At 50.4% G+C, this 23,509-nt stretch overlaps 1 long non-coding RNA gene across 1 annotated transcript; it reads right to left on the bottom strand.

The window, feature by feature from the left end:
* Positions 1-44: 44 nt before the first annotated feature.
* Positions 45-1,340, bottom strand: LOC144150841 (uncharacterized). The gene is made up of 2 exons (XR_013318578.1): positions 1,303-1,340; positions 45-194 (listed from the first exon to the last, which is right to left on the bottom strand). It is a non-coding gene; the product is annotated as an uncharacterized LOC144150841 (long non-coding RNA).
* Positions 1,341-23,509: the final 22,169 nt, after the last annotated feature.

Genomic DNA, 23,509 nt, shown 5'->3' with positions numbered 1-23,509 from the left:
AAAGAACTGTAATGTTGTGGCACAGCAGATAAGACGAACCATGGTTGAAGGTTATGAGCGATCTATTTACATCATTTACAAAATGGCCATGAGAGAGTCAGTGCTGGCTTCGCCCCCACGCAGCTTCTCCCTCGTAATTGTCATCAATGGTCAGCCATGGGAATTGTCCACCATGCCCCGTGACAGAATGGCACCTGGAAAAATCAAGGAATGGTCAGGGTTACTCATTAAAGGCCAACGGTACTCACATTTCAGCTCGGCCAGATATATCAATTTGTAGTAAGTACCACCCAACGCCGCCTGTATAAACATTGCTTGACACGTCGCGTGCTTTTCAATAGGAAAGGTTGGGACGCTTAGTTCAGCCACTCATCCGCTATGTGGTGCGCGCCGGCGGACATTTCGCCTTACGTCACTGCTCTGGAGTCGCGAACGCTGCACCCACTTCTATGACGTGTGTCTGTCGGCTTGCCTGTTGGGTTTCAAGAGCCGTTTCGCTCACATCTTAGGCCGGACGGGGCGATAGTTCTGGGGCGCGCTGGGAATTTTGTTCAACGTGTCGCTCGCTTTATACTTGCTGCATTTTCCCAAAGATAACCGACGGAGGAGGAACTGAATTATATGTGTAAGAACATATTAATTGTCAGGTAGATAAATATTGAACAGAAAAACGATATTTTAGGAAGGCACAGCCATTATTTTACTGATGTTTTTTTTTCTCTCTGGAGGATTTAGGGAGGAAAAAATTGCCGGCACATTTTTCATTCAGGCGCTCGCTTCCACCATTACTTTCGAAAAATATCACGTGCTTGTATCATGATGAGATGTTCATATGGAGAACATGCAACAGGGTTGCCGCTATTTGATACTGCAAAAATTCCTGAACAATTCGCAGCTTCTATGTTTTGATGCATAATTGGTTTTCTTCGTTTGCTGGTGTGATTATTGGACCTGCTTGGTACGCTGGTCATACGCACGCACCTTGACAACAAATTTGTCACGTGTTTATATTTGGCAGAGGCATAAACAGTAATATTTAACAGCCTCTGAATGCATTGCAACACCACAACGAATGTGATGCACTGTGCGGAAGAAGCAGGACATGGAATATTATTGGGGCTCTTCGATTGTGCATAGTCTGTAGACGCTTCCTCGTATTAGTCCAAGGATCGTTCGTTTAATTTGTCCTCGCGGATCGAGTGTGACACCTCGCGACAACAGTCTCGGGGCGGGACAGCAAAGAAGGAAGCGTAGAGGTATTAAAAGCGTAACAGACTGGTCGTATGTATTCACCACACTCACCATGTCGCATCACTGGCGATCCGTTGGTCAACCGGCCGCTGCTGAAAAACGACCACTGCACGCTACAACAAAGCCGCCATCACGCGAGAGAAAAAAAAAGAAGAAAAAAAAAGTACGCTTGAGAGCGCAGAGATCACGACCGAGCAGTGGTCTGGTAGCGAGAGTAGACTGTGTTGTTTTTATTGTGTTTTATTGTGGAATGTCGCAGCGGCGAAGCTCTCGTTTCCCCGGAGCGACAGCGGGGCGCTGTGATCCTGCATGGAGCAGAGCCTTCTATACTACTATATGGAGCGCTGTAACGCGTTTGTGCGCCGACGGTAGTAGCCCGGCTGTGCCCGCAGCTGATTTTGCGACATCGTGTGCGCGCGCTTTTGTTACGCGTGCCCTTCCAATGCGGCACATGCAATGCACAGTCACTCTCATCTGAAAAAAAAAAAATCTGTTCGAAGGAACAGCAAACTTTATTCCAGGATGTAAACTAAAAAAAAAGGAAAGACGCCTTTGCAGGCGCGTTCACAGTGCGGTGCATTAGTACTTCGTCGGCTCTTTTCTTTTTTTAGTTTATATCATGGATTAAAGTTGGCTGTTCTTTCGTGCAGACGCTCGTTTTATTCAGATAAGCGTGACCGAGCCTACATGCACATTATCTGTGTCGCATCGGAAGGGCACGCGTAAGAAGAGCGCCCGAGCAGACGATGTCGCGAAATTGGCTGCGCCAGGCCGCTACAACCGGCGCACAAACGCACTCCAGGGGCCGAATTCTCTAAAACGACGGGGCGTCGCTTTGAAACGACGTGGCAGCGCCATGCAAATGCATGTGTTCTGGGGTTGGGGCCGTCGCTTTGGGGCGGCCGGCTGGGGCAATCAGCGCAGAAAAGCGCCGTGGCAAGGGCGCGAAGTGACACCCACTGCCCCCTCGTCGCTTCACTTGTCACTTCGCGCCCTTGCCACGGCGCTTTTCTGCGGTGATTGCCCCAGCCGGCCGCCCCAAAGCGACGGCCCCAACCCCAGAACACATGCATTTGCATGGCGCTACCCCGTCGTTTCAAAGCGACGCCCCGTCGTTTTAGAGAATTCGGCCCCTGGCTCGCAGCGCACCGCTGTCGCTGCGGGGAACCACAGTACGCTTATTGGCAACCGGAAGCAGCACGTCTACGGTTAAAACGCTCTCACCCTAGTGGTATACCACAATGCAACACCTAGCTTCCACGGGCGGCCACGGGCGGCGCTGCACGTACCACAGGCCACGCGCTCGCAGTGTTGCGTTTCAATCCGTGAGCACTGTACAACACTGCCCCCGTAACACGCAAGAATTCAAGAGACCGGTGCTGGTGCCCCCATATTCAGCGATTGAGATCTGGGGGTCTGCCAGGATGGAGCCATGTGCTTTGGAGGTGTTGCGTTCGAGCGTCTCTAAGGCCTGGGTAATTCTACAGAAAATGTTCAACGTCAGCTTCTGACGCAGAAAGAACACAGAAGGGGCAGGTGTCCGCAAACGCCACGTGATAGCGGGCAGGCCAAGCGTGTGTAACTGCTGGGGATAACGCCACCCAAACCCGAAACCTCCGCAGTACGACCTCCTCTCAAACGAGTGAGCCCACTGCGGAGGTCAATTCCACGCGGTGGAAGTAAAGCACGCGCGGCGTGACGGATGGTTTCCTTTTCCACCAGCAGTTATTCTATCGTAGATACTGGAAGAAGTGGTAGTGGCCGTGTGAGGTACGTGTGACAGGCGCGATCCGCTGCTGTGCGGGCAGGAAGCATGTTCAGGCGAATCCACAAAACGCGGACAGGGCATGGATGAGTGTCCATAATCTCGTGAATTCGTGCGGCCAGGCTTGTACAAGGCGCAAGGCGACGCAAATCCCGAATCGCTGCCGTTGAGTCCGTGTAAAGTTCCAGCTTGTCGCCAGTAGTCAAAGTCGATGCAAGCGCCTGCAGGCCATCCCTATATGACAGTAAGTTCTGCTGCTAGCAGGCTTGGGAGTGGACAGAGTTAGAGTTCCTGTATATAGCTCCCGCAGGGAGCTATATACAGGAACTCTAGACGGAGTAACTCGTACGCGCAGCTTTGATTTAGGGCAGGGTTTGAGGGACACGTCAAGGCCGTGGTCACGAATCAGTCGCATTCCCCGGTGTCCACAAAAGCCTGAACAACCAGCGGTTGCGTCTCAGGCGTCCAGTCAGGTTCAGGAAGGACGGCGTCTGGAGGCTGGTGAAGGCACGAGGTACGAACGTGTAGCCTTATCAGATACTTTTTGTCCGTCATCTCATGGAACAGCCAAGGCGGCCTTGCGGCGGAAAAGGCTGGCATCGTATTCGGCGGCTTGCCCGTGTACGTGGCGATAGCTGCTGCCTCTGGAACCAGTCCACGTTTCAGCAGGCGTGCGGAACGACGCTGATGATGAGTTCACCTAGCGTGTTTAGCTGGGCTTCTGCTTGGAGCTGTGTAATTGGTGTTAGGTGGGGGAGGCCAGTAACTAGTGCGCATGGCGGCCCTGTTCATGGCCTCCAGCCGGTCCCAGTCCGCTCGCGTCGTGTGCTGGAACTGTGCCTGGTACACGAGCCTTGGCTGCAGTACGGAGCGCACTAGGAGACGGGCAATCGTCCAGCAGGCCCCGACAGACTTCTGGGAGATGCGGTGAACGAGGTGGAGCATTTGTCCGGCTTTCTATGGAGCAGATCGGAGCCACTGAGCCGCTGAACCTGAAGCCGATATCTCCAATCCCAGACCCGAAGGTGTCCGACAACGGGAATGGCGGACCCATTCAGCTGCAGTGCGATCAGAGATAATGCAAGGAAGCGACAGCCCCAAGCGTTCGCGACGACAAGCGCAGCAGTCTTCTCTTCAGAGAGGGTAAGGCCTGCATACTCGCACTATTTCTGGCAGTCTGTCAAGGGTTGCTGGAGGCACTCTGCTTGTCGGGACAGCTCTGGATGAACTGAACATACAGTAATGTCATTCGCGTACAGTCGCCAGCAAAAGTTTGCGGGATGTGCAGCGCGTGGAGGAGCGGCGCAAAACTGCATTGCTGCGCCATCTGCAGCCAGCAAGCGCCGGGTCGAGGCTCAAAGAACTGGCGTGTTAGGCGCGCTTTGCGCATGCTTGTCCTTTCTTTGTTACCGGGCATCTCTGGTCGCTCGCTTGCCCGTGACATGCTTTCGATATTTGCGGCAGCCGCGGTGGCGACGCGTGACCATCGCCGTCGTTGTGCTATCACTGGTGATACAAAATACGCAGCCCGCGGCCGCCGTTTGCGCGGCGCGCACCGTTGAATAAATCTTAGGCTATGTTCAGACTATCGACGCAAAAGCCGTATCATGATCAAGACGGCATGTCACGCTGTTCGGTGGATTGAGACATGAAATGACGTCATTCTTTAAAGTTAGTTACGACAGTTGCGGACAGTCTGAACCCGGCTTTATTTTTCAAGAGGCAGTGGTGGTTGAATAGGAAATACTTTTATTTTATTTTTAACCGAAGCACCGATAAACTGTCAGATGACCCACAATTGTCGTTGTAGTCGTCTCAGGGGCTAATTATTCAAAATTTTCTTTGGGGTAGTTCCAACAAAACAAGAGTTACAGCCGTTTTCTGTAACTGTACGTCCTCCTTAGTCTGTCATGTATTGAATGCCGCATCGTTTACGGCTTCCCTAAAAACTAATTATGGCAAGTAAATGTGATTCGGCGTAATGCTAACGGTCGTCCTCGCGGCCAATTCCAGTATGATGTTTACATGAGACCTACATTACATTGAGAGCTAGAGCTTTCCCCATAAACTTTGCTTTGCCGCAAGATTAAATTTGGCGACGCGACTTTTTTCTAAGCACCACATCGAGGTACGCAGTTTCCAACAGGTAGCCTTTATTAGCTCCTGTAAAATAAATTTAGTCGTAGACCATTACATCACTTGGAAGATAAGATATATTGAATGCTGCGCGCCGCGCAAATGGCGGCCGCAGGCTGCGTATTTTGTAGCACCATTGATAGCAGAACGACAGTGATGGTCACGCGGTGCCACCGCGGCTGCCGCGAATATCGAGAGCATGTCACGGGCAAGCGAGTGAACACAGATGCCCGGTAACAAATAAAAAACAGGCATGCGCCAAGCGTGCCTAGCCCGCCAGTTCCTTGAGCCTCGATCCGGCGCTCGCTGGCTGCAGATGGCGCAGCAATGCAGTTTTGCGCCGCTCGGCCACGCGCCGCACATCCCGCAAACTTTTGCTGGCGACTGTACATGAGGAAACACAAGTGGAAAGGTGACAAGCTAGCGGCAACAAAACAACGTTAAAAAGTAGCGGAGGCAGAACAGAGCCTTGTGGTACGCCGCGTACTGGTGTAAACGAGCCGAAGCTTCCACCATTGATGCGTCTAGAAAAAGACCGATGTTGAAGAAAGTGTCAGATAAAGTCACAGGCTGTGTCAGGGAGGCAAAGACAACTTAGGATTTGTAATATTTCAACGTGACTAACGTTGTCATACGCCTTGCTAATGTCTATAGCTAGTACAGTCCTCACACGGCGAGAACGGGTTCCCGTGCACCAAAACCATAGAAGACAGATATTCCAAACCATCCTTAGTACCAAGATGGGGCCTGAATCCGATTTGCGCCGGTGATACTATTGAAAAGTATCAAGCCACCAATGAAGACGTGTGGCAAGCATTCGCTATAACAGCTTGCACAGCGTAGCTGTCAAAGCGATTGGCCGCAAATTGCGAAGTTCGTGCGGTGGTTTCCCGGTGGTTTCCCTTTGTCCGGAAGATTTCTGAATACAGAAGCTGACGCCTAGCTCCGACTCTTCGCGCCCTGCACAGGACCGGCGTCGCAAGGAATGGGGCGACGCCGGCAATGCTTCCTTCCGGAGCGGTATAAACTATAATTTTAATCCCGCTCTAAGCTTGTGTATGCGATTTTAAGTCCTTTATTATGAAAAAAAAGTTGCGCATACGCAAGATCTGGTGCGGACAAGCATCAAAGTTCAAACGAGCGCAAATAAACAGCCGGGAGAGCGACCCCGATTGAAGCAGACGACAAATTCTAGAATCCCAAGGCCGACGTCACGGAGGCGTACGGAGGCGCGCTTCGCAGCGCCGCCCGTGGTCGCCGTCACCGCCAATACTCAGGCTTCCACCGCCGTCAAAGAACATGACCCGGTATTTCACGAAGGCAGACGCAAATATAGGGCTATGGTCCCGCAGGTCAAATTCGGAGCGAGGCTCGCTGTGCTCTACGCGGACGCTGCAGAAGGCAATAGCAAGACAGCATGCAAGACGGGAGTGGAGGGCCGGTGTCATGCTGCATCGTCAAAAATATCGCGCCAATCCACCCCGTGAATGTGGTTGGAAAGTAAAGCTTTAAACGGCACCCATAACGATTACCCATGCGACATCACTTATGTTCACTCACATCGCACTACGAATAGCAAAACCAGAGAGAAGTGAAATGCACTTAACCACAACATTTACTCCTTCAAAGAGATATTCTTGTTAAGTTTAAATCAATGCATGAAGCATGGACAGTGTTTGGTTGAGTTGTATTGGTGTAGCACAACAGTGGAAACATTTTTTTATAGAATTAAAGTAAGCTCGAACCCGGTGTTAGACGATCTGTCTTCTCCGTCTCTGCGCCGCGGACGGAGGCGACGAGATTTGCAGCAGAGAAGGAGGAAGAGGAAGAAATACTTCTGTTCAGATTTCTGAACGGCCCAGCGTGCAGCCTTGGGGAGTGATTCCTTCTTCTGTGGGGCCCATATGCAGTCCGCGCGGCCTGTGTTCAGTCCACCCGCTGAAGCTGGGCAGGTAGAGAGGGCCTGGACAGCAGCATCTCCCATTGCTCTTGTTGCGTAGTTGACGGAAAGAGAGGAGGGTGCTCAGGGCTAAAGTCGCACGCCCCGATTACGAGGCGGAGTGTTCCTACTTCTGAGCAAAATTTACATTCAGCGTCGTAGCGATTCGCATACATTAAGTGAAGACGCGTAGGCTGTGGGAAGGAGCCCGGATTGTATACGAGCCCGAGGGTAGTTTGTTGTTCTCTGGAAAGGTCAGGGTAAGGCGAAGATACGGGCTGTCTCAGAAGGCGATAATGCTGGTTTATCTCCCTGAACGTGACAAGCGGGTGACTGTCCTCGTGCAGCTCCATAGCATGGGAGGTAAAAGCGCAGGCTTGTTGGGTGGGCGTATTTGTTGCCCTCCATTGAAGCGTGAGGGGGTGTCCAGATGAGCTGAATGGAACCGTTTGGGGAGTGGTTTTTTAGCACGCGCAGTACAGGTCATGACACCCAACCCTACTGGTAATTCCAGTAGGCTTGCTGGGAATCGATGACTACCCTCCGAGCCCCTGGTTAAGTGAGAGCCAAGGGGATGGCTGCCTCTTCTGCTGCCGTCATTTCTTGGGTCCTAAGCAAGATACACGCAAGGAGGTTGGTTCTGGAGGTAGCCACGATGATGGCGTATTGCTGCCCTCGATGTTTGGAGGCGTCTGTGTAGATAACTGCATGATCCCCACCGAGGGTGGTGTTTAGCGCTTGAGCCCGTGCTTTTCGGTGACCCTCGTCATGTGAGGGGTTCATATTTCTAAGCAAAGGGAGCATCTTTACTTTTAGTCGCCAAAAGTCTGAGAGTACATCAAGCCGAGTGACATTCTTGGCTGCCCAGCCAATGTGGTAAAGCATCCGGTTACCCATCGCAGTTCTGAGTCGGACCTTGTGGTTGGAAAGATGGCCTTTTATCAGATCTTCCACCATGTTGTGGAGCCCGTGCTAAGCAGCCTCTGTGTGGACGCACTCATGAGAAGACCAATGGCCTGCTCGACCGCCTTTCTAATCCTTACATAAAGCATATCTATGTCTTCCTTGTCGAGAATAAGACAGGGGATTGACGTAAGTAACTCTCGAGAGGACAAAAGCTTCAATTAATAGAAAGGTACCGGATTCCTTTAGGCCTCGCTTCTTGGTGGCAACTCGCCTGACCATGTGTATGATTTGATTAATGCTGTTTTTGAGGCGCTGCAAGGAGACGTCACTCTTGGTGTTAGCCTCGAGATGTAGGCCCAGGATCTTGATGCTAGGGCTTGGAGTGATGGACTGTCCATCAAGCAGTATTTGAATGTATTCCTTGGTTTGGCGTGAGGGCGGACGACAAGGAGCTGTGATTGTTTACGTGAACACTAGAGGCCACAGGCTTTAGCACATTGGCGTACTAAAAATGAGATGCCATGCATTGGCGTGAGCTTCCTTAATTTTAAAGCAAAGCTTCTTGCCTCTACCTCCCAAGGGTTCTTTCGCGACCGCTGGTGTCACCAGAAAACTCCAGCGAACAAATAAAAGAATTTACTGGCACCGCAGGGAATCGAACCTGGAACTAATAGACTAACAGAGCGTGAGCCCGTTGTCTTACCGATTTAGCTACGAGCCCACGCGAAGACGGAGAAGACAGGTGGTGTACTCACCAAGTACATCTACGGGTTTACCCCCTGCGTCCTCGCTGAATGCCACGTGAAAGCGTCACGCAACCACTCACGCCCGTCTAGCGGCCCTGTGCGCACCTTGCTCATGTGCTAAGAGTTTTAAAGGAAGCTCACACCAATGCGTGGCATCTCATTTCTAGTACGCCAATGTGCTAAAGCCTGTGGCCTCCAGTGTTCACGTAAAAATTCACAGCTCCTTGTCGTCCGCCCTCACGCCAAATCAAGGAATACATTCAAATACTCCTTGATGGCCAGGCCATCACTCCAAACCCCATCATCAAGATTCTGGGCCTACATTTCGAGGCTAACACCAAGAGTGACGTCTCCTTGCATCGCCTCAAAAACAGCATTAATCAAATCATACACATGATCAGGGAGTTGCCACCAAGAAGCGAGGCCTAAAGGAATCCGGTACCTTTCGATTAATTGAAAATTTTGTCCTCTCGAGAGTCACTTACGTCAACCCCATGTCTTCTTCTCGACAAGGAATACATAGAGATGCTTTATATAATGATTAGAAAGGTGGTCGAGCAGGCCATTGGTCTTCTCATGAGTGCGTCCACACAGAGGCTGCTTAGCACGGAACTCCATAACACGGTGGAAGAGCTGATAGAAGGCCATCTTTCAAATCAGAAGGTCCGACTCAGAACTGCGGTGGGTAACCGCATGCTTCACCAGATTGGCTGGGCAGCCCCGAATGTCACTCCGCTTGACGTACTCCCAGACTCTTGGCGACTAAAAGTAAAGATGCTCCCTTTGCTTAGAAATATGAACCCCTCACATGACGAGGGTCACCGAAAAGCACAGGCTCAAGCGCTACACACCGCCCTCGGTGGGGATCACGCAACTAAGACGCCTGCAAATATCGAGGGCAGCAATACGCCATCATCGTGGCTACCTCCAGAACCAACCTCCTTGCGTGTACCTCGCTTAGGACCCAAGAAATAACGGCAGCAGAAGAGGCAGCCACCACTTTGGCTCTTACTCAACCAGGGGTTCGGAAGGTAGCCACCGATTTCCAGCAAGCCTACTGGAATTACCAGTCGGGTTGGGTGTCCTGAGCTGCACTGCGCGTGCTAAAAAACCACTCCCCAAATGGTTACATTCAGCTCATCTGGACACCCCTCACGCTTCAATAGAGGGCAACAAATACGCCCACCCAACAAGCCTGCGCTTTTACCTCCCGTGATATGGAGCTGCACGAGGACAGTCACCCCCTTGTCACGTTCAGGAAGATAACCCAGCATTGTCGCCTTCTGAGACAGACCACACCTTCGCCTTACCGTGACCTTTCCAGAGAACAACAAACTACCCTACGACTCATACAATCGTGGCTCCTTCCCACAGCCTACGTGTCTTCACTTAATGTATCCGAATCGCTACGACGCTGAATGTAAATTTTGCTCAGTAGTAGGAACACTCCGTCCCGTAATCGGGGTGTGCGACTTTAGCCCTCAGCACCCTCCTCTCTTTCTGTCAACTACCCAACAAGAGCAATGGGAGATGCTGCTGTCCAGCCCCTCTCTACCTACCTGCAGCTTCAGCGGGTGGACGGAACACAGGCCGCGCGGAGTGCATATGGGCCCCACAGAAGAAGGAATCACTCCCCATGGCTGCACTCTGGGCCGTTCAGAAATTAGAACAGAAGTATTTCTTCCTCCTCCTGCTCCTTCTCTGCCGCAAATCTCGTCGTCTCTGTCCGCGGTTTTGATGTATGTTCCTTTCCTTTCTCAGCCCTGAGGGCTGATTGTGTAGTACTTGTTGTGTTGTGCCCAGACGGCAATAAAGAAGAAAAATTCCCCCGCATTTCCCCGAGGGGGAGAATGTGAAAGTGCGAATGCACGGTTGTCGGCCCGCTTGCGGCGCTTGCGCTCGGCCCCCGCAGCCCACCGCCTTCTCTTCCATCTCTTCCATCGGGTTTGTAGTATCACGTGTACACCACGCAGTTATCAAGCCGCTATAACGCCGCTGAGTCGCCAACGCACGCCGCTGACGACGTAGTTTGAATGCGTTAAAGATATAAGGCGCGTTACTCACTCTGATATCAGCGTGGCTTCCGTGGCTTAGTCGGTAGCGCGTCGCGCTGCGGCCGCGAAGTCCTCGGATCGAAACCTGGCGCCGGATGCTGTTTCTTTTTTAAATGTAGAGGAGCACTGCGGACGCCAACGCCGCCGACGCCGCCGCCGCCGCCGCCGCCGGCGGTGGATGGTTTGGGGTCGCTTATAAAGAGCATTCGCTCTTAAAAAAAGTGGGCTTGTAGCTAAATTGGTAAGACAACGGGCTCTCGCTTTGTTGGTCTATTAGTTCAAGGTTCGATTCCCGGCGGTGCCAGTAAATTCTTTTATTTCTTCACTGGAGTTTTCTGGTGACACCAACGGTCGCGAAAGAACCCTTGGGGGGTAGAGGTAAAAAGCTTTGCTTTAAAACACAAGTGCAACTGAGGCACAAGAAGTTGTCATTGCTCTAGCAACGACACAAGACGATACAGTGGTGATTGTTAGTGACTCAAAGAAAGCCATTAAGAATTAAAATAATGGGAAAGATATATCTGCTGCAGCCGCCAAAATTCTCACAGAAGGACAAGTACCCGCAGAGAAAATCTCGCTGATGTGGTCCCCGGCCCATCAGGGCCTGTGGGCGTACGAGAAGGCGCATGCGACCGTCCGAGGTGTCACTTCCCTGCCGATCGCCGCTCTGAGCGCTTCCGCGCGAGGAACCCCTCCGTTCTGGCGTCGAGCTAAGGACATTTAGGGAAATTATTGCTCATTATCAGCTCGGTCGCACGACCTATCCAGCATAAGAAGCTCAGCAAAAAAATCGCGCCAATCCACCCCGTGAATGTGGTTGGAAAGCAAAGCTGTAAACGGCACCCATAACGATTACCCATGCGGCATCACTTATATTCACTCACATCGCACTACAAATAGCAAAACCAGAGAGAAGTGAAATGCACTTAACCACAACATTTATTACTTCAAAGAGATATTCTTGTTAAGGTTAAATCAATGCATGAAGCATGGACGGTGTTTGGTTGAGTTGTATTCGTGTAGCACAACAGTGGAAACATTTTTTATAGAATTAAAGTAAGCTCGAACCCGGTGTTAGACGATCTGTCTTCTCGGTCTCTGCGCCGCGGACGGAGGCGACGAGATTTGCGGCAGAGAAGGAGGAGGAGGAAGAAATACTTCTGTTCAGATTTCTGAACGGCCCAGAGTGCAGCCTTGGGGAGTGATTCCTTCTTCTGAGGGGCCCATATGCAGTCCGCGCGGCCTGTGTTTTCTGTCCACTCGCTGAAGCTGGGCAGGTGGCCTGGACAGCAGCATCTCCCATTGCTCTTGTTGGGTAGTTAACGGAGAGAGAGGAGGGTGCTCAGGGCTAAAGTCGCACGCCCCGATTACGGGGCGGAGTGTTCCTACTTCTGAGCAAAATTTACATTCAGCGTCGTAGCGATTCGCATACATTAAGTGAAGACCCGTAGGCTGTGGGAAGGAGCCCGGTTTGTATGAGCCGTAGGGTAGTTTGTTGTTCTCTGGAAAGGTCAGGGTAAGGCGAAGATACGGTCTGTCTCAGAAGGCGATAATGCTGGGTTATTTCCCTGAACGTTACAAGCGTGTGACTGTCCCCGTGCAGCGATCCATAGCACAGGAGGTAAAAGCGCAGGCTTGTTGGGTGGGCGTATTTGTTGCCCTCCATTAAAGCGTGAGGGGGTGTCCAGATGAGCTGAATGGAACCGTTTGGGGAGTGGTTTTTTAGCACGCGCAGTGCAGGTCAGGACACCCAACCCTAATGGTAATTCTAGTAGGCTTGCTGGGAATGGATGACTGCCCTCCGAGCCCCTGGTTGAGTGAGAGCCAAGGTGATGGCTGCCTCTTCTGCTGCCGTCATTTCTTGGGTCCTAAGCAAGATACACGCAAGGAGGTTGGTTCTGGAGGTAGCCACGATGATGGCGTATTGCTGCCCTCGATGTTTGGAGGCGTCTGTGTAGATAACTGCATGATCCCCACCGAGGGTGGTGTTTAGCGCTTGAGCCCGTGCTTTTCGGTGACCCTCGTCATGTGAGGGGTTCATATTTCTAAGCAAAGGGAGCATCTTTACTTTTAGTCGCCAAAAGTCTGAGAGTACATCAAGCGGAGTGACATTCTTGGCTGCCCAGCCAATGTGGTGAAGCATCCGGTTACCCATCGCAGTTCTGAGTCGGACCTTCTGGTTGGAAAGATGGCCTTTTATCAGCTCTTCCACCATGTTGTGGATCCCCGTGCTAAGCAGCCTCTGTGTGGACGCACTCATGAGAAGACCAATGGCCTGCTCGACCGCCTTTCTAATCATTACATAAAGCATCGCTATGTCTTCCTTGTCGAGAAGAAGACGGTTAACGTAAGTAACTCTCGAGAGGACAAAAGCTTCAATTAATCGAAAGGTACCGGATTCCTTTAGGCCTCGCTTCTTGGTGGCAACTCGCCTGACCATGTGTATGATTTGATTAATGCTGTTTTTGAGGCGCTGCAAGGAGACGTCACTCTTGGTGTTAGCCTCGAGATGTAGGCCCAGGATCTTGATGCTGGGGCTTGGAGTGATGGCCTGTCCATCAAGCAGTATTTGAATGTATTCCTTGGTTTGGTGTGAGGGCGGACGACAAGGAGCTGTGAATTTTTACGTGAACACTGGAGGCCACAGGCTTTAGCACATTGGCGTACTAGAAGTGAGATGCCATGCATTGGTGTGAGCTTCCTTTAATTTTTGTAACTCTTAGCACATGAGCAAGTTGCGCACAGGGCCGCTAGACGGGCGTAAGTGGTCGCGTGACGCTTTCACGTGGCATTCAGCGAGAACGCAGGGGGTAAACCCGTAGATGTACTTGGTGAGTACACCACCTGTCTTCCTAGTTTTCGCGTGGGCTCGTAGCTAAATCAGTAAGACAACGGGCTCTCGCTTTGTTAGTCTATTAGTTCGCGGTTCGATTCCCGGTGGTGCCAGTAAATTCTTTTATTTCTTCGTTGGAGTTTTCTGGTGACACCAACGGTCGCGAAAGAGTATTCAAAATTGTTAGCACGGGCAAAGGTAGGTGTGAAGCTGCGTGAACAACATCGTCTTGTCGGACGCAAGGACTTTGGATAGGCCTAGTACGCTCTTGTTGCTAGACAGAAAGAGAAGAAATTTTAGTTTTGCTGTATTTCTTTGTCATTCTAAAGCTTAATTAAAGCGGAGAGTTGGGCGAGTTGGTTACTGACTAATAAACTCATACTTCCAGGGAACTTCAACACAGGACGAAGTAGGAAAAGACGAAACACGCGCTAGGAGGTAAGCAATATGTAGGACGGACCGGTCGCTGTTTAAATGATAGGCTCCGCGAACACGCACGCAATGTCACGAATGGTCGCGATGGTTTCCTTGCACTGCACTGCAGCACGTGTGTTGTAAAGGGTTGTAAGCCAGATTTTCAAAGAAACCTTTGTGATAGGGAAAGGCAAAAGCAGGCTTACGGGCGAAATCATTGAAGCGGAAAAGATTTGTTGTATAGTGGGGCTGGAATGTGTCAGCACCCCCTCCCTCGCGCTTTGTGATAGAGTTGCAATTCCTGAGGCTATAATGTGTTCGTGCATGGCAAGTGTGTTATCTCTGGATGATTCTGTGTAATTTTTCACTGTTTTGGCACCGGGTATACATCCGTTTGCTTCTCGAAATAAACTTTGTTGGAAGTTAGCGCTCGTCCTCGTCCCATCTCTTGTCTCTTCCTGTGTCTGCCTCGCGCTTTGCCTACAAGAATGCATCACCAACATGTCCAACTTTACACTCTCGACACGCTAGTGTTACGAATGAGCCCGCCGCTGGGCTTTGTTTCAACACTCCTCGGCTGTGCGGCGAAGCCTCCACTACGTCAGCCTTTCAAGCAGCCCCCCCCCCCCTCACCCCTGTCGGTGAATCACGCTTGCACGTCTCGACTTGTCAGGATCTCTGGCGCCTATCTATCGTCACGATCAACCTTCGATGGCGTGCCGACGTAACACGTAGAGACCTGCCCCAAGGACACAGAAGCACCGCGTCCGCTGCAGAGACCTCCTCTCTCCCCTCTATCGGACTCAGCGTGCGCCGCTACTACCAACTGCTCACGAACTCTGGAAAGAGTGCTGTGTGTGTCTGTGCCATTCGTGTCGGGTGCACAATCTAGAGGGAACACTTGTTTCGATCGTTAGCGCTTTGGGTATAATTACGACCGCTTCCAAGCGCTATAGTTCATTCCTGTTTGAGCAGTGAATCAATGCTGTTACTCTGCTCGAGTCCTGTACTGTAACCTCGCCCGTCGGGGCATTGTCCTTTGGCTTCGGCTCATCTCTCGCTATGAAGTAAACTAGTTACGTTTTGCCTACGGCTTCTGGACTTCCTCACGGATGCAACATTGGCTGGCCGCTCGCTTCAAAACACGCTACCACACGTATGTCGGAGGCGACGGAGCTCGGCTCGGGTCGGCCTTCCCGTACGCAGCAACGGGTTGTCAGCGGTGGGGTGACAACGTACACAACACTAGGGAACGAGAAAACACGCGTATATGTACATGATTCGAAAACAAACAAACAAACACATGAAACATGTTTTGTCTTTTCCTTCTTCGTCCTTCGCTAGAAATATGAGTACATTATTTTAAAGCTCCAATTTTGATATTTTTCATCAGTTCAGTTGGGGAGTCAGACTGGCGAAAGCGGTTGAAAATAAAACCAACGGATAATCATTGAATTTTTTCAAGATTGTTAATATCTTTTTAGTATGTGGGTTCCAAACCTCAGATGTATATTCCACTGAACCACTGCGGTGACTCTGAAGCGAGGTATTAAAACGAAGCTTTTCTGGCCTCATCGACGGCGGTGTCGCAACCAAGACGGACTGCAGTAAAGCCAACTTTACAAGGAAAGGCAACTTTACAATGTGAGGGCACGTGATCGTGGTGGCGATTACAGGCCGGATAACAAAGCGCGTTTGAGGCGCCGAAACTTGGCAAGCAAAATAACGTTTACACCTCGAATTGCAAATATAGTCCAGATAAATGTTAACATAAATGCCAATAATTTCAAACGAAGACCTGCGCAACCTGAGTCTACGGCAGGAAAACCTAATATGTTATTGTTTATCTTGGCACAAAGGCACCAACAGTTGAAAATAGCCGCTCAATTGTACCATAAAACTCCCCATAAAAATCCGCTGGCCTAATTCAACAAGCGCAGTATACTCACATTTATGCCCGCCGCGGTGGCTCAGTGGCTAAGGCGTTGCGCTGCTGAGCACGAGGTCGCGGGTTCGATTCCCGGCCGCAGTGGTCGCTTTTCTGATGGAGGCGAAAAGCAAAAATGCCCGTGTGTACGAGATTTCGGCGCACGTTAAAGATCCCCAGGTGGTCAAAATTAATCCGGAGCCCTCCACTACGGCGCGCCTCATCGCCTGCGTTGCGTCGGCGCGTTAAACCCTTCAATCAATCAATCAATCAATACTCACATTCATGTTCAATGGTCTCTGTCGCGTGCTCGAGCGTCGGATATAGTGAAGCAGGCATGAAAAAGAATACTTGAGAGCTGGTAATATTGATTAAAAAACTACTCCTTAGACATAAAGTAGCGTCTTACCCAATTTAATTACGAAACAACAAAAGCAGGCAAATAATAAACGCAAGAAAGACAAGGATTTTGCTGAGTAACTCTAGCAATTTTCTTATATATAATCTGAATTGTTTAGGCAAGATGACTCCATCTTATCACTGCCAGATACACTTCCACATATTCGCAGGGCATTTTCAAGAGGTGTTTAGCAGCCGAACAGGCTTTTGGTGGAAAAGCATGGTGTTTAGTGCCCGTCGGCAGTGTAATTTTTAAGGCGTAAGGGAATCCGGCTGCTCAGTGATTATTCGCTATCGCTTCTTCGATAAATAAATGATCTGCTAATTAACGAAGGCGCGTTCCGTGCTCAACGTTGCGTTGAAAATAGAGTTCGATTTGAGTATATATATGCTTCTAGAAACGAGGTTGCGACTGGAGATGTTTGAAGAAGTGTATGTGGACAGAACGCGGAAAATACCCTAAGGACCATTGTGAAAAATTGTGGGAACCACCGGAAACTACCACCATCTCATAAGTGTGCCTCTTGTCAATGAAAATGCGCTTCCCATTCCACTGCTGCTAGCGGTTGTTTCACGGGAGTTAGTTCACCTAAAAGACTATAGCTTGTATACCCTGTAGAGTTCTGAACAGGCAATGCTGCCCGGTAACATGAATAACAATCTCAAACTGCGCTCGAAAGCGAAGCTTGAGGCTAAACAGTGTTCACACTCTTGTATTACAGCGCACTACAAACAGAACACAGGGAAGGACGCAGACACAGCGCTGTGTCTGCGTCCTTCCCTGTGTCCTGTTTGTAGTGCGCTGTAATACAAGAATGTCGAAATACTAACTCGCCCATCAGTCCACACTCGTCAGTGTTCACACAGGCGCCGGTTTTTAAAATAGGCATTTTTAGGCATCTATAGAAGTTTAGGCCCAAACGCCACGATAGGGATTCATTGGTACTATAAAAACATTATAAAAGCTCTTTTCAACCTCTAATTCATGTTCAAATATAATAATAGGGCGATATGAGCGCAAGGAACGAAACAAGGATTTACCTAAAATAAGGTCTCTAGTGATGATAATGAAGCAAGAAAAAAATTGGCTGGCGATTACGATACATCCCTAATGCGATATTTGGACGCAGCAGCAGAGCGCTGCGGCAGCAGTCGCTCGTAGGTTCTCTCTACGGCAGCAATGTGAGCCTCTGCGTCGGCTGCGCGAAGTACGTCTCAGAAAGGAACCGCAAACTGCGTCTTTAGCGAACGCACATCATAGTCACGCGCACGCTCCCCTCACGCTTTCGCCAAGCGTCGCGCCGTCGAGCGCCTCGTGCGGGCACAGCATACTGCCCCCCCTCTCCCCCACCGCACACTTTCGGGGAGTGCTGGCTCGCGCCGCCACGGCGAACCGCCCTCCCCTCTTAATTTTGTGACACTCTACTCCTTTGCTTTCTTTCATAGTTCGCTTTTTCCCTCACTCGTCGGTCCAGCCATCGTTCGCTCTGTCACGACGACGGCGACGCGGCTCAGACCGCAAAAAACGGGCGACAAAGGGCTGCGCCTTAAAAAAAAACGCTTCCTGTTCTCGGAATCCAAGTTGGGTCCCTCGAGTTATGAAGCCGACGCCTATCTGGTTGCGCCATCATCACAATCTAAGCATTTTATTGGTTCGTTGCACGGGTGTTGGCTTTGGACTTGGGCGTCTAACGACGATGATGGGTAGCGGCGGTGCTCAGCTTCTTCGTGAGGGATTCGTTTGGTGGCGTGTGAGCTTGGCCTTTGACTCGCAGGCAGTTTGCACTTAGATCATTGACGCTTTGACTTTGATTGCAGCGGCTTTGACTTTGGCACTTCGCAATTTAATTCTTGCACGCAGGAAACCTTCGCGGTTCAACCATCGTCGTCGTTAGATGGAGGGATCTGAACTTTGTTGCTCATAGCGAATCCCTTTGTTGCTCATAACTTTGTCCCGTAGCGAATGAAGTTTAAACAATGCGAGCCTACGGAAGCACCCGAAATTTCAGGTCACTTGCAGCCACGAAGGCACGGCTAACGACAACACAACGGCTTAAGGGCGACTCGCCTGATCACATTATATATATATATACCAATACAGAAATTGTGTCCGTTTGGTGGTGTCATTCAGAATGTTTGCTCCCGTAGGACTGGATCCACGGGATTTCAGAATGAATGGTAAGATTTTCCTTTCCTGCCCGTTCAGAAAAATGCTATGTGCATGCGTTGATATGAACATTTTGAAAATCCGAGCCAAATATCATGCTTATTTTACTAGGCCTGAAACTGCTTACTACACATGTTGGCATTCTTAGTATTCTGTGTTTTGTCAATTTCTAGTGGACTCGCTCACACGTGAGGAAGCATTGGAGCTGTTCTTCACGCTTCCAGATCAGTCCAAAACCACTGAGGATGAGGCTCAAAGCAGGGAGGGCGAGTTCGTGCCGGAGCTTGCGCCACCTGCAGATTCGAGTCTCGATGAAGATGAGAATGAAGCTGGGCCATCAGCAGGCAAACGAAAGAGACGCCGAACGACAATTTCAGAACAAAGGGAAAAAAAGCAATTGGGGAGTTGTCGTACCTGGTCACGCACTCTTAATAAAAAAAGGTCGTAAAAAGGTAGTAACGGCCGTATTTACTAACTCCTTACGAACCTTACTACCCCGCGGTTTTGTACGTAGGCTCTGGCACTAACAACTGCATGGTTAGTAAATTAACTGAGTGTAGGAAGTGGTAGCACTAGATTAAGGTCGTGGTTATGACTAGGTTGTGCATGGCCAGTTAGTAAACGCATGTAGCTCAGAAAAGTGCTATCGCTGGGACTTTACTAGTGGGGGTAGTGGTGCTTACTGCTTGCTTCGGTTAGTAATTTTGACAAGTGCTACATTTACTACCTCCAGTCACTAAGTTCCTAGTGTATACTGGGACAAGTAACTTGTTAGTATTCCATTAGTGAATGCTCCGACCTTTTTTTTAAGAGTGCGAAGTCAGATATATATACTAGTAGAAGAGGAAGTTGGTGACGATTGGGGTACAACTGAAGCGCCGATCCTCGTGGGGAATCCAGAATCATAAGACCCGCAAGTGGTCAACAAAGCCTGTGGGGCGTGCCACCGATTGTTTTGCTCTCTATTTCGATGAGGAAGTGCTCTACATGATCGTAGAGCACACAAACCACGTCGGTGCACAAAAATACCCGAACAAGTGGGCTGCACTGACAGCATATGAGCTTCACACCAATTTTGGATTGCTTCTTCTCATGAGCGTGTCACCACGACATCACTTTTATCACTACTGGAGCCGTGATTCCATTTTCCATTGCGAAGAAATTGCCCAAGTGATGTCTTTCAAGCGCTTCCAATACATCCTGAATTCTCTTCGTGTGATGACCCAGGCAAAGAAAAAAAAAAGAGAGGGGAAGATGGGTATGACCGGCTTGCTAAACAGAGGCCCCTCATCGATGAATTGAACAAAAAGTTTCAGGAGGAATACTCGCGTACCACCTTTGTAAGGCGATTGACGAGAGCATGGCTGCTTTCAAAGGAAGATCTAGCATGAAACAGTACCTTCCTATGAATGAGCCCATGAAGAGAGGATTTAAAGTTCGGCGCCAGACAGACTCAAACACAGGCTATTTTCTGCAATTTGAAAGGGGAAAAACGCACTAAGACCAGCCAATCGAAGCCTTGGGGAGCATGTTGTACTTTCCCTGTCAGAGAACATACAGCCTGGAACGAGGCTTTTTTTTGACAACTACTTTACGTGCACTAGACTAATGGAAACTCTCGCTGACAGGAGCATCTTAGCTGCAGGGGCTGTCCGCACAAACAGAAAAGACTTGCCTGTGGAATTGAAACGAAACAACAAGCTAAAGTGAGAGTATCTTTGGCGACTCAACGGTTAGGTCACAGCCTATCAGTGGCATGACAGTAAATATGTTCACCTTTTGTCCAATTTCCATGATCCAACGGATACCGTGGAAGTGTCACGGAAGCTTGCCAGTGGTTCTTCAGTGGCTGTCACCTGCCCAAAAGCACTGGCAGACTGCAACATGTTGACAAATGAGGAGTTGACAAATTCGACCAGAAGAGAAATGCCTACACGCCTGATAGGCATTTCAAGAAGTACTGGTATCGGCTATTTTTTCTCTTTGATGCTTCTGTCGTCAATGCATACGTTCATACAGTACAGCGCCAATAATGACATAACATACTTGTGGTTTCAGCTTGTTCTGGGATGCAAGCTCATAAACGGACAGACATTCAGGCACTACACAAGCACTGGACCATTCCGAAAGAACATGGAGGGGCAAAAGAACGGCCAGAAGATGGTTGGAGTTTCAGAGAAAATACGATTCACAGGCAGCGGTCACAATCCGCAAAAAGTGCCTGCAAGGCGAAGGTGCAGGTAGTGCTCAACCACAGGAAATGAGGCCCGCATGAAGTTTGTCTGTAAGGCGTGCAAGGTGCTCCCCTGTGCCACTTGTTTTGGGGCCTTTCATGCAAAATAGACATGGAAGTGCTCTCAGCAAGGTGCCTTCATGAGACAACGGGGCAGTGTAGTTACACTTTCAAGTCACGGAATATGCCAATGGGACATATACTTCCCACATTTTTCTAATAAACTGGCCATGTTATCATCCTCAAATTTGTCTTATATCCTCTCTAATCCGTTAACATGAGCTAAGAAAAACAAAGCGTTTCTCCCTTTTTCTAGGAAAATATCTATGATCTCACAAAGGGTTAAAAAGGGCCAGGAATGAGGCCTGGAGCTTTCACCCTCTCCTCGCGCTTCCAATGCACTGTGGAATCTATGAAGTCACCGACCCGGCGCAAGCCTTCACCTAGAGAAACAGGACAAGGCCCTTGCCCTTGTGGAGCCATTGGCTGGGTTCGAGCTAGTTAGTAATCCATTATAAGATTTTCAAGCGGCAAATATTTAGACAGTGCATGTCTCTGTCCTCGTTGTCCCCTGCCTAATATTTGGAGCTTGAAAAATTTTATAATGGCTTCGCTGGGCAGTACGTCACGATTTTTTTAGCAGCCGATGCGCATGCTCCACGCGGTCCCGCTCGGACTGCCGGGCAGCCAGGCTTCTAGCGCCGGCCGCGCTTGCCTCGGCGCGTCAGTTTTAGAATAGGGGAAACGATCCCTTTGAAGGCAAAAAGGGGGGGTCCCATACACAAAATTCTCGCTCCCGAGGATGTCCAGTGACAACTAGAGGCCCGTTAGCATTCCTGCAGGCGGCGCTGTCGCAGCAACAAGGTCCCTCCGAGGCCAGGTCGTGCAGAAAAGGCTTAGCATCGCCGCAGTATTTCGGTCAACGCTTTACGAAGCCGCGCCGACGACGATCCCTAGAAATTTCTCACCGCATTGTCACCCTCTTTCACGCATTTGTAAACTGATATAGTTCTGCTCTGGCGGGCGGTGAAAAGTTTTAGCTCCTGTGGTGTGGATGCGTTTCAGGGCAGGAGCTAGCCAGCGTACCCCCCCCCCCCCCCCCCCCCCCCCCCACTGCTCGCGTGAGGGGTTGGGGATGGGGGGAAGACCTGGGTTTCATTGGCATTCCCAGGCAATATAGTAGAGTGTGTCTGCGGCGTGGCAATAAGTACTATGCTGTCTCGCTAGTCGGTAATGTTGGGTAATGTCGGCGTATGTGAGGAGCGGTTGCCAAGTTCGCTCCGACTCTTCTTGCGGTGCCCGGTGGGCGAGTTCTCGGGCCAGGACGTGTGCCGTCTGGTTGCCGCGAAGAGCTGAGTGGGCCGGGGTCCAAATGATTGTGGCCTGCTTCTGTGGTGGTCGTTGAAGGAGAAACTGAAGCACTTGTCTTGAAATCCTACCTGCTTGGTATGCTCGGCAGGCGGCTTGACTGTCCGTAATAATTACTTTGGCCTTTGTCTGGGAGAGGGCAAGGGCGATAGCCGTCTCTTCAGCCTGCTGGGTGTTCGACGACCGAAGCGTCAGACTGGAAAGGAGGTCGGTTGTGGAGGTAACGGCCGCCGATCTTACCCCGTACCTCACGTATTCCACCGCGTCTGTATAGACGACGTGGTCTTGTCCTCCGTACTGTTTTTCTAGCGCAGTAGCTCTTGCTATGCGTCTTCCCTCATGATGATGAGGTGACATGTCCCGGGGTATTGGACGGACAAGAATTCTGGTCCTTAGTTCAGACGGGATGTCCACTGCGTTTTCCGTGATGTGCGGCGCCATGTAACCAAGCATCAGCTATAGCGTTTCCCTACCCGTTCGGCTTTCTCCGAGTCTTACTTTCTGCGCCGTTAGGTGGGCCTCTATGAGGTGGTGGTGGTGGTGATGTTTATTGACGGGTGGACCTAGCCTTGCGTGGTATGCCGGCGATTGCTCACCCGATCAGCACCTTTTTACCGCAATGCGCGGGAATTCACCATGACTCGCTGAGGCTTGTGACACGTAAAAATTGCAGGATCAAACGAAAGATGCCCCTCCTCGTGATCCAATGGCCTTCCGGGAAAATTAAATCGTTCAAAGAGGCATGCGGAGCGGCCATCCTTCGCAGTTCTTTAAACAAAGCTAACCGCTCCTCCGCATGCTCTCGGCAGCTCTTCGATGGTGTTGTGCATGCAGTCCCAAAGCCGTGAGTCGTACCGTAAAGGTGCTCGCAAGAAGTGCCAGGGCTTGTTTGCATGCCTTTCTAAGAAAGACGTCGACTAGCTTTTCGCGCTCCGATGCCCCCAAAACCGCATAAGGAGCCACGTAAACGATTCTGGAGACGACGATGGCCTGCACAAGATGGACCATGTCATTCTCTTTTAGTCCATGGCTCCTGTTCGCAATCCTACGCAGCATCCGCACAATTTAAGCCATGGTTTCTTGAAGCCTGTTGAGAAGCAGGGTGTTTTTGCAGTTTTCCTGGTGCGTCCTTCCTAATATCTTGATTGAGGATGACAGTTTGATGAGTATGCCGTCGAGCCAAATTTTGATGCTGTCGACAGCATCAAAATTTGGCTCGACAACAAAATGCCGCCGGGACCCTTCTGATCTGAAGGGTCCCGGCGGCATTTTTGTATTAATATCAGTTCTGACTTACTTCTGCGGGGGACAAGTTAAACCACATCGGCTGGCGTAGGTGCGGACGACGTCCGCTGCCATTTGCAGGCTGTC

The sequence above is a fragment of the Haemaphysalis longicornis genome, unplaced genomic scaffold (assembly GCF_048455015.1).
Source record: "Haemaphysalis longicornis isolate Haplotype H1 unplaced genomic scaffold, Haemaphysalis longicornis Haplotype H1 scaffold_80, whole genome shotgun sequence".
Classification (NCBI taxonomy): domain Eukaryota; kingdom Metazoa; phylum Arthropoda; class Arachnida; order Ixodida; family Ixodidae; genus Haemaphysalis; species Haemaphysalis longicornis.
Note: the sequence above shows the minus strand (reverse complement) of the source record. Positions and strands in the feature narration are given on the sequence as shown.